Raw genomic sequence first — 15,582 nt, forward strand, 5'->3', positions numbered from 1 at the left:
AATACGTTATAACGTAATACCATATAACGAAATACGTTATAACGTTATACCATATGACGTTATAGCTTATAACGTAATACGTTATAACGTTATACCATATAACGTAATACGTTATAACGTAATACCATATAACGCAATACGTTATAACGTTATACCATATAACGTAATACGTTATAACGTAATACGATATAACGAAATACGTTATAACGTTATACCATATGACGTTATAGCTTATATCGTAATACGTTATAACGTTATACCATATAACGTAATACGTTATAACGTTATACCATATGACATTATAGCATATAACGTAATACGTTATAACGTTATACCATATAACGTAATACGTTATAACGTAATGCCATATAACGTAATACGTTATAACGTTATACCATATGACGTAATACCATATAAGGTAATACGTTATAACGTTATACCATATAACGTTATACCATATAACGTAATACGTTATAACGTTATACTATATGATGTTATACCATAAAAGGTAATACGTTATAACGTTATACCATATAACGTAATACCATATAACGTATTACGTTATAACGTTATACCATATGACGTTATACCATATAACGTAATACGTTATAACGTTATACCATATAACGTAATACGTTATAACGTTATACCATATAACGTAATATGTTATAACCTTATACCATACGACGTTATGCCATATAACCTAATACGTTATAACGTTATACCATATAACGTAATACGTTATAACGTTATACCATATGACATTATAGCATATAACGTAATACGTTATAACGTAATACCATATAACGAAATACGTTTAACGTTATACCATATGACGTTATACCATATAACGTAATACGTTATAACGTAATACCATATAACGTAATACGTTATAACGTTATACCATATAACGTAATACGTTATAACGTAATACCATATAACGAAATACGTTATAACGTTATACCATATGACGTTATACCATATAACGTAATACGTTATAACGTAATACCATATAACGCAATACGTTATAACGTTATACCATATAACGTAATACGTTATAACGTAATACGATATAACGAAATACGTTATAACGTTATACCATATGACGTTATAGCTTATATCGTAATACGTTATAACGTTATACCATATAACGTAATACGTTATAACGTTATACCATATGACATTATAGCATATAACGTAATACGTTATAACGTTATACCATATAACGTAATACGTTATAACGTAATACCATATAACGCAATACGTTATAACGTTATGCCATATAACGTAATACGTTATAACGTGATTCCATATAACGTAATACGTTATAACGTTATACCATATAACGTAACACGTTATAACGTAATACCATATAACGTAATACGTTATAACGTTATACCATATTACGTAATACGTTTTGACGTAATACCATATAACGTAATACGTTATAATGTTATACCATATAACGTAATACGTTATAACGTTATACCATATGACGTTATACCATATAACGTATTACGTTATAACGTTATACCATATAACTTAATACGTTATAACGTTATACCATATGACGTTATACCATATAACGTAATACGTTATAACGTAATACCATATAACGAAATACGTTATAACGTTATACCATATGACGTTATAGCTTATAACGTAATACGTCATAACGTTATACCATATGACGTTATACCATATAACGTATAACGTTATAACGTTATGCAATATGATGTAATACATTATAACGTTATACCATATGACGTTATACCATATAACGTAATACGTTATAACGTAATACCATATAACGCAATACGTTATAACGTTATACCATATAACGTAATACGTTATAACGTAATACGATATAACGAAATACGTTATAACGTTATACCATATGACGTTATAGCTTATATCGTAATACGTTATAACGTTATACCATATAACGTAATACGTTATAACGTTATACCATATGACATTATAGCATATAACGTAATACGTTATAACGTTATACCATATAACGTAATACGTTATAACGTAATACCATATAACGCAATACGTTATAACGTTATACCATATAACGTAATACGTTATAACGTAATACCATATAACGAAATACGTTATAACGTTATACCATATGACGTTATAGCTTATAACGTAATACGTTATAACGTTATACCATATGACGTTATACCATATAACGTATTACGTTATAACGTTATACAATATGAAGTAATACATTATGACGTTATACCATATGACGTTATAGCATATAACGTAATACGTTATAACGTTATACCATATAACGTAATACGTTATGACGTAATACCATATAACGTAATACGTCATAACGTTATACCATAGGACGTTATACCATATAACGTAATACGTTATGACGTAATACCATATAACGTAATACGTTATAACGTAATACCATATAACGTATTACGTTATAACGTTATACCATATGACGTTATACCATATAACGTAATATGTTATAACCTTATACCATACGACGTTATACCATATAACCTAATACGTTATAACGTTATACCATATAACGTAATACGTTATAACGTTATACCATATGACGTTATACCATATAAGGTAATACGTTATAACGTTATACCATATAACGTAATACGTCATAACGTTATACCATATGACGTTATAGCATATAAAGTAATACGTTATAACGCTATACCATATGACGTTATACCATATAACGTATTTCGTTATAACGTTATACAATATGGCGTAATACATTATAACGTTATACCATATGACGTTATACCATATTACGTAATACGTTATGACGTTTTACCATATAACGTAATACGTTATAACGTAATACCATATAACGTAATACGTAATACCGTTATACCATATGACGTTATAGCATACAACGTAACATGTTGTTACGTTATACCATATAACGTAATACGTTATGACCTAATACCATGAGACGATATACCATATAACGTAATACGTTATAACGTTATACCATATAACGTAATACGTTATAACGTATTACCACATAATGTAATACGTTATAACGTTATGCCATATAACGTAATACGTTATAACGTTATACCATATGACGTTATACCATATAACGTAACACGTTATAACGTCATACCACATAACGTAATACGTTATAACGTAATATCATATAACGTAATACGTTATAACGTAATACCATATAACGAAATACGTTATAACGTTATACCATATGACGCTATAGCTTATAACGTAATACGTTATAACGTTATACCATATGACGTTATACCATATAACGTATTACGCTATAACGATATACAATATGATGTAATACATTATAACGTTATACCATATGACGTTATAGCATATAACGTAATACGTTATAACGTTATACCATATATCGTAATACGTTATAACGTAATACGTTATAACGTTATGCCATATAACGTAATACGTTATAACGTGATACCATATAACGTAATACGTTATAACGTTATACCATATGACATTATAGCATATAACGTAATACGTTATAACGTTATACCATATAACGTAATACGTTAGAACGTTATACCATATAACGTAATACGTTATAACGTTATACCATATGACATTATAGCATATAACGTAATACGTTATAACGTTATACCATATAACGTAATACGTTATAACGTAATACCATATAACGCAATACGTTATAACGTTATACCATATAACGTAATACGTTATAACGTAATACGATATAACGAAATACGTTATAACGTTATACCATATGACGTTATAGCTTATATCGTAATACGTTATAACGTTATACCATATAACGTAATACGTTATAACGTTCTACCATATGACATTATAGCATATAACGTAATACGTTATAACGTTATACCATATAACGTAATACGTTATAACGAAATACCATATAACGCAATACGTTATAACGTTATACCATATAACGTAATACGTTATAACGTAATACCATGTAACGAAATACGTTATAACGTTATACCATATGACGTTATAGCTTATAACGTAATACGTTATAACGTTATACCATATGACGTTATACCATATAACGTATTACGTTATAACGTTATACAATATGAAGTAATACATTATGACGTTATACCATATGACGTTATACCATATAACGTAATACGTTATGACGTAATACCATATAACGTGATACGTTATAACGTAATACCATATAACGCAATACGTTATAACGTTATACCATATAACGTAATACGTTATAACGTAATACCATATAACGTAAAACGTTATAACGTAATACCATATAAGGTAATACGTTATAACGTTATACCATATAACGTAATACGTTAGAACGTTATACCATATAACGTAATACGTTATAACGTTATACCATATGACATTATAGCATATAACGTAATACGTTATAACGTTATACCATATAACGTAATACGTTATAACGTAATACCATATAACGTAATACGTTATAACGTAATACCATATAACGCAATACGTTATAACGTTATACCATATAACGTAATACGTTATAACGTAATACCATATAACGAAATACGTTATAACGTTATACCATATGACGTTATAGCTTATAACGTAATACGTTATAACGTTATACCATATGACGTTATACCATATAACGTAACACGTTATAACGTCATACCACATAACGTAATACGTTATAACGTAATATCATATAACGTAATACGTTATAACGTAATACCATATAACGAAATACGTTATAACGTTATACCATATGACGCTATAGCTTATAACGTAATACGTTATAACGTTATACCATATGACGTTATACCATATAACGTATTACGCTATAACGATATACAATATGATGTAATACATTATAACGTTATACCATATGACGTTATAGCATATAACGTAATACGTTATAACGTTATACCATATATCGTAATACGTTATAACGTAATACGTTATAACGTTATGCCATATAACGTAATACGTTATAACGTGATACCATATAACGTAATACGTTATAACGTTATACCATATGACATTATAGCATATAACGTAATACGTTATAACGTTATACCATATAACGTGATACGTTATAACGTAATACCATATAACGCAATACGTTATAACGTTATACCATATAACGTAATACGTTATAACGTAATACCATATAACGTAATACGTTATAACGTAATACCATATAAGGTAATACGTTATAACGTTATACCATATAACGTAATACGTTAGAACGTTATACCATATAACGTAATACGTTATAACGTTATACCATATGACATTATAGCATATAACGTAATACGTTATAACGTTATACCATATAACGTAATACGTTATAACGTAATACCATATAACGCAATACGTTATAACGTTATACCATATAACGTAATACGTTATAACGTAATACGATATAACGAAATACGTTATAACGTTATACCATATGACGCTATACCTTATATCGTAATACGTTATAACGTTATACCATATAACGTAATACGTTATAACGTTATACCATATGACATTATAGCATATAACGTTATACGTTATAACGTTATACCATATAACGTAATACGTTATAACGTAATACCATATAACGCAATACGTTATAACGTTATACCATATAACGTTATACCATATAACGTTATACCATATAACGTAATACGTTATAACGTTATACTATATGATGTTATACCATAAAAGGTAATACGTTATAACGTTATACCATATAACGTATTACGTTATAACGCTATACCATATGACGTTATACCATATAACGTAATACGTTATAACGTTATACCATATAACGTAATACGTTATAACGTTATACCATATAACGTAATATGTTATAACCTTATACCATACGACGTTATGCCATATAACCTAATACGTTATAACGTTATACCATATAACGTAATACGTTATAACGTTATACCATATAACGTAATACGTTATAACGTTATACCATATGACGTTATACCATATAAGGTAATACGTTATAACGTTATACCATATAACGTAATACGTTATAACGTAATACCACATAACGTAATATGTTATAACGTTATACCATATGACATTATAGCATATAACGTAATACGTTGTAACGTTATAACATATAACGTGATACGTTATAACGTAATACCATATAACGCAATACGTTATAACGTTATACCATATAACGTAATACGTTATAACGTAATACCATATAACGAAATACGTTATAACGTTATACCATATGACGTTATAGCTTATAACGTAATACGTTATAACGTTATACCATATGACGTTATACCATATAACGTATAACGTTATAACGTTATACAATATGATGTAATACATTATAACGTTATACCATATGACGTTATAGCATATAACGTAATACGATATAGCGTTATACCATATAACGTAATACGTTATGACGTAATACCATATAACGTAATACGTCATAACGTTATACCATATGACGTTATACCATATAACGTAATACGTTATGACGTAATACCATATAACGTAATACGTTATAACGTTATACCATATGACGTTATAGCTTATAACGTAATACGTTATAACGTTATACCATATGACGTTATACCATATAACGTATAACGTTATAACGTTATACAATATGATGTAATACATTATAACGTTATACCATATGACGTTATAGCATATAACGTAATACGTTATAGCGTTATACCATATAACGTAATACGTTATAACGTAATACCATATAACGAAATACGTTATAACGTTATACCATATGACGTTATAGCTTATATCGTAATACGTTATAACGTTATACCATATAACGTAATACGTTATAACGTTATACCATATGACATTATAGTATATAACGTAATACGTTATAACGTTATACCATATAACGTAATACGTTATAACGTAATACCATATAACGCAATACGTTATAACGTTATACCATATAACGTAATACGTTATAACGTAATACCATATAACGTATTACGTTATAACGTAATACCATATAACGTTATACCATATGACGTTATAGCATATAACGTAATACGTTATAACGTTATACCATACAACGTAATACGTTATGACGTAATACCATATAACGTAATACGTCATAACGTCATACCATATGACGTTATACCATATAACGTAATACGTTATGACGTAATACCATATAACGTAATACGTTATAACGTTATACCATATGACGTTATAGCATATAACGTAATACGTTATAACGTTATACCATATAACGTATTACGTTATTACGTAATACCATATAACGCAATACGTTATAACGTTATACCATATAACGTAATACGTTATAACGTAATACCATATAACGCAATACGTTATAACGTTATACCATATAACGTAATACGTTATAACGTAATACCATATAACGAAATACGTTATAACGTTATACCATATGACGTTATAGCTTATAACGTAATCGTTATAACGTTATACCATATGACGTTATACCATATAACGTATTACGTTATAACGTTATACAATATGAAGTAATACATTATGACGTTATACCATATGACGTTATAGCATATAACGTAATACGTTATAACGTTATACCATATAACGTAATACGTTATAACGTTATAACATATAACGTGATACGTTATAACGTAATACCATATAACGCAATACGTTATAACGTTATACCATATAACGTAATACGTTATAACGTAATACCATATAACGAAATACGTTATAACCTTATACCATACGACGTTATACCATATAACCTAATACGTTATAACGTTATACCATATAACGTAATACGTTATAACGTTATACCATATAACGTAATACGTTATAACGTTATACCATATAACGTAATACGTTATAACGTTATACCATATGACGTTATAACATATAAGGTAATACGTTATAACGTTATACCATATAACGTAATACGTTATAACGTAATACCATATAACGTAATACGTTATAACGTTATACCATATGACGTTATACTATATAACGTAATACGTTATAACGTTATACCATATAACGTAATACCATATAACGTAATACGTTATAACGTTATACCATATGACGTTCTAGCATATAAAGTAATACGTTATAACGTTATACCATATAACGTAATACGTTATAATGTAATACCATATAACGTATTACGTTATAACGTTATACCATATGACGTTATACCATATAACGTAATACGTTATAACGTTATACCATATAACGTAATACGTTATAACGTTATACCATATAACGTAATATGTTATAACCTTATACCATACGACGTTATGACATATAACCTAATACGTTATAACGTTATACCATATAACGTAATACGTTATAACGTTATACCATATGACATTATAGCATATAACGTAATACGTTATAACGTTATAACATATAACGTGATACGTTATAACGTAATACCATATAACGCAATACGTTATAACGTTATACCATATAACGTAATACGTTATAACGTAATACCATATAACGAAATACGTTATAACGTTATACCATATGACGTTATAGCTTATAACGTAATACGTTATAACGTTATACCATATGACGTTATACCATATAACGTATAACGTTATAACGTTATACAATATGATGTAATACATTATAACGTTATACCATATGACGTTATAGCATATAACGTATTACGTTATAGCGTTATACCATATAACGTAATACGTTATGACGTAATACCATATAACGTAATACGTCATAACGTTATACCATATGACGTTATGCCATATAACGTAATACGTTAAGACGTAATACCATATAACGTAATACGTTATAACGGTATACCATATAACGTAATACGTTATAACGTAATACCATATAACGTAATACGTTATAACGTAATACCATATAACGTAATACGTTATAACGCTATACCATATAACGTAATACGTTAGAACGTTATACCATATAACGTAATACGTTATAACGTTATACCATATGACATTATAGCATATAACGTAATACGTTATAACGTTATACCATATAACGTAATACGTTATAACGTAATACCATATAACGCAATACGTTATAACGTTATACCATATAACGTAATACGTTATAACGTAATACCATATAACGAAATACGTTATAACGTTATACCATATGACGTTATATCTTATAACGTAATACGTTATAACGTTATACCATATGACGTTATACCATATAACGTATTACGTTATAACGTTATACAATATGAAGTAATACATTATGACGTTATACCATATGACGTTATAGCATATAACGTAATACGTTATAACGTTATACCATATAACGTAATACGTTATGACGTAATACCATATAACGTAATACGTCATAACGTTATACCATAGGACGTTATACCATATTACGTAATACGTTATGACGTTTTACCATATAACGTAATACGTTATAACGTAATACCATATAACGTAATACGTAATACCGTTATACCATATCACGTTATAGCATACAACGTAACATGTTGTTACGTTATACCATATAACGTAATACGTTATAACGTAATACCATATAACGTAATAAGTTATAACGTTATACCATATAACGTAATATGTTATAACGTAATGCCATATAACGTAATACGTTATAACGTTATACCATATGACATTATAGCATATAACGTAATACGTTATAACGTTATAACATATAACGTAATACGTTATGACGTAATACCATATAACGTAATACGTCATAACGTTATACCATATGACGTTATACCATATAACGTAATACGTTAAGACGTAATACCATATAACGTAATACGTTATAACGGTATACCATATAACGTAATACGTTATAACGTAATACCATATGACATTATAGCATATAACGTAATACGTTATAACGTTATAACATATAACGTGATACGTTATAACGTAATACCATATAACGCAATACGTTATAACGTAATACCATATAACGTAATACGTTATAACGTAATACCATATAACGTAATAAGTTATAACGTTATACCATATAACGTAATATGTTATAACGTAATGCCATATAACGTAATACGTTATAACGTTATACCATATGACATTATAGCATATAACGTAATACGTTATAACGTTATAACATATAACGTGATACGTTATAACGTAATACCATATAACGCAATACGTTATAACGTTATACCATATAACGTAATACGTTATAACGTAATACCATATAACGTAATAAGTTATAACGTTATACCATATAACGTAATATGTTATAACCTTATACCATACGACGTTATGCCATATAACCTAATACGTTATAACGTTATACCATATAACGTAATACGTTATAACGTTATACCATATGACATTATAGCATATAACGTAATACGTTATAACGTTATAACATATAACGTGATACGTTATAACGTAATACCATATAACGCAATACGTTATAACGTTATACCATATAACGTAATACGTTATAACGTAATACCATATAACGTAATAAGTTATAACGTTATACCATATAACGTAATATGTTATAACGTAATGCCATATAACGTAATACGTTATAACGTTATACCATATGACATTATAGCATATAACGTAATACGTTATAACGTTATAACATATAACGTGATACGTTATAACGTAATACCATATAAGGCAATACGTTATAACGTTATACCATATAACGTAATACGTTATAACGTAATACCATATAACGAAATACGTTATAACGTTATACCATATGACGTTATAGCTTATAACGTAATACGTTATAACGTTATACCATATGACGTTATACCATATAACGTATAACGTTATAACGTTATACAATATGATGTAATACATTATAACGTTATACCATATGACGTTATAGCATATAACGTAATACGTTATAGCGTTATACCATATAACGTAATACGTTATGACGTAATACCATATAACGTAATACGTCATAACGTTATACCATATGACGTTATACCATATAACGTAATACGTTAAGACGTAATACCATATAACGTAATACGTTATAACGGTATACCATATAACGTAATACGTTATAACGTAATACCATATAACGTAATACGTTATAACGTAATACCATATAACGTAATACGTTGTAACGTTATACCATATAACGTAATACGTTATAACGTAATACCATATAACGAAATACGTTATAACGTTATACCATATGACGTTATAGCTTATAACGTAATACGTTATAACGTTATATCATATGACGTTATACCATATAACGTATAACGTTATAACGTTATACAATATGATGTAATACATTATAACGTTATACCATATGACGTTATACCATATAACGTAATACGTTATAACGTAATACCATATAACGCAATACGTTATAACGTTATACCATATAAATTATACGTTATAACGTAATACGATATAACGAAATACGTTATAACGTTATACCATATGACGTTATAGCTTATATCGTAATACGTTATAACGTTATACCATATAACGTAATACGTTATAACGTTATACCATATGACATTATAGCATATAACGTAATACGTTATAACGTTATACCATATAACGTAATACGTTATAACGTAATACCATATAACGCAATACGTTATAACGTTATACCATATAACGTAATACGTTATAACGTAATACCATATAACGAAATACGTTATAACGTTATACCATATGACGTTATAGCTTATAACGTAATACGTTATAACGTTATACCATATGACGTTATACCATATAACGTATTACGTTATAACGTTATACAATATGAAGTAATACATTATGACGTTATACCATATGACGTTATAGCATATAACGTAATACGTTATAACGTTATACCATATAACGTAATACGTTATGACGTAATACCATATAACGTAATACGTCATAACGTTATACCATAGGACGTTATACCATATAACGTAATACGTTATGACGTAATACCATATAACGTAATACGTTATAACGTAATACCATATAACGTATTACGTTATAACGTTATACCATATGACGTTATACCATATAACGTAATATGTTATAACCTTATACCATACGACGTTATACCATATAACCTAATACGTTATAACGTTATACCATATAACGTAATACGTTATAACGTTATACCATATGACGTTATACCATATAAGGTAATACGTTATAACGTTATACCATATAACGTAATACGTCATAACGTTATACCATATGACGTTATAGCATATAAAGTAATACGTTATAACGCTATACCATATGACGTTATACCATATAACGTATTTCGTTATAACGTTATACAATATGGCGTAATACATTATAACGTTATACCATATGACGTTATACCATATTACGTAATACGTTATGACGTTTTACCATATAACGTAATACGTTATAACGTAATACCATATAACGTAATACGTAATACCGTTATACCATATGACGTTATAGCATACAACGTAACATGTTGTTACGTTATACCATATAACGTAATACGTTATGACGTAATACCATGAGACGATATACCATATAACGTAATACGTTATAACGTTATACCATATTACGTAATACGTTATAACGTATTACCACATAATGTAATACGTTATAACGTTATGCCATATAACGTAATACGTTATAACGTTATACCATATGACGTTATACCATATAACGTAACACGTTATAACGTCATACCACATAACGTAATACGTTATAACGTAATATCATATAACGTAATACGTTATAACGTAATACCATATAACGAAATACGTTATAACGTTATACCATATGACGCTATAGCTTATAACGTAATACGTTATAACGTTATACCATATGACGTTATACCATATAACGTATTACGCTATAACGATATACAATATGATGTAATACATTATAACGTTATACCATATGACGTTATAGCATATAACGTAATACGTTATAACGTTATACCATATATCGTAATACGTTATAACGTAATACGTTATAACGTTATGCCATATAACGTAATACGTTATAACGTGATACCATATAACGTAATACGTTATAACGTTATACCATATGACATTATAGCATATAACGTAATACGTTATAACGTTATACCATATAACGTAATACGTTAGAACGTTATACCATATAACGTAATACGTTATAACGTTATACCATATGACATTATAGCATATAACGTAATACGTTATAACGTTATACCATATAACGTAATACGTTATAACGTAATACCATATAACGCAATACGTTATAACGTTATACCATATAACGTAATACGTTATAACGTAATACGATATAACGAAATACGTTATAACGTTATACCATATGACGTTATAGCTTATATCGTAATACGTTATAACGTTATACCATATAACGTAATACGTTATAACGTTCTACCATATGACATTATAGCATATAACGTAATACGTTATAACGTTATACCATATAACGTAATACGTTATAACGTAATACCATATAACGCAATACGTTGTAACGTTATACCATATAACGTAATACGTTATAACGTAATACCATATAACGAAATACGTTATAGCGTTATACCATATGACGTTATAGCTTATAACGTAATGCGTTATAACGTTATACCATATGACGTTATACCATATAACGTATTACGTTATAACGTTATACAATATGAAGTAATACATTATGACGTTATACCATATGACGTTATACCATATAACGTAATACGTTATGACGTAATACCATATAACGTAATACGTTATAACGTAATACCATATAACGTATTACGTTATAACGTTATACCATATGACGTTATACCATATAACGTAATATGTTATAACCTTATACCATACGACGTTATACCATATAACCTAATACGTTATAACGTTATACCATATAACGTAATACGTTATAACGTTATACCATATGACGTTATACCATATAAGGTAATACGTTATAACGTTATACCATATAACGTAATACGTCATAACGTTATACCATATGACGTTATAGCATATAACGTAATACGTTATAACGCTATACCATATGACGTTATACCATATAACGTATTTCGTTATAACGTTATACAATATGGCGTAATACATTATAACGTTACACCATATGACGTTATACCATATTACGTAATACGTTATGACGTTTTACCATATAACGTAATACGTTATAACGTAATACCATATAACGTAATACGTAATACCGTTATACCATATGACGTTATAGCATACATCGTAACATGTTGTTACGTTATACCATATAACGTAATACGTTATGACGTAATACCATGAGACGATATACCATATAACGTAATACGTTATAACGTTATACCATATAACGTAATACGTTATAACGTATTACCACATAATGTAATACGTTATAACGTTATGCCATATAACGTAATACGTTATAACGTTATACCATATGACGTTATACCATATAACGTAACACGTTATAACGTCATACCACATAACGTAATACGTTATAACGTAATATCATATAACGTAATACGTTATAACGTAATACCATATAACGAAATACGTTATAACGTTATACCATATGACGTTATAGCTTATAACGTAATACGTTATAACGTTATACCATATGACGTTATACCATATAACGTATTACGCTATAACGATATACAATATGATGTAATACATTATAACGTTATACCATATGACGTTATAGCATATAACGTAATACGTTATAACGTTATACCATATATCGTAATACGTTATAACGTAATACGTTATAACGTTATGCCATATAACGTAATACGTTATAACGTGATACCATATAACGTAATACGTTATAACGTTATACCATATGACATTATAGCATATAACGTAATACGTTATAACGTTATACCATATAACGTGATACGTTATAACGTAATACCATATAACGCAATACGTTATAACGTTATACCATATAACGTAATACGTTATAACGTAATACCATATAACGTAATACGTTATAACGTAATACCATATAAGGTAATACGTTATAACGTTATACCATATAACGTAATACGTTAGAACGTTATACCATATAACGTAATACGTTATAACGTTATACCATATGACATTATAGCATATAACGTAATACGTTATAACGTTATACCATATAACGTAATACGTTATAACGCAATACCATATAACGCAATACGTTATAACGTTATACCATATAACGTAATACGTTATAACGTAATACGATATAACGAAATACGTTATAACGTTATACCATATGACGTTATACCTTATATCGTAATACGTTATAACGTTATACCATATAACGTAATACGTTATAACGTTATACCATATGACATTATAGCATATAACGTAATACGTTATAACGTTATACCATATAACGTAATACGTTATAACGTAATACCATATAACGCAATACGTTATAACGTTATACCATATAACGTTATACCATATAACGTTATACCATATAACGTAATACGTTATAACGTTATACTATATGATGTTATACCATAAAAGGTAATACGTTATAACGTTATACCATATAACGTATTACGTTATAACGTTATACCATATGACGTTATACCATATAACGTAATACGTTATAACGT

Source organism: Bombus huntii, chromosome 4 (assembly GCF_024542735.1).
Source record: "Bombus huntii isolate Logan2020A chromosome 4, iyBomHunt1.1, whole genome shotgun sequence".
Taxonomy (NCBI): Eukaryota; Metazoa; Arthropoda; class Insecta; order Hymenoptera; family Apidae; genus Bombus; species Bombus huntii.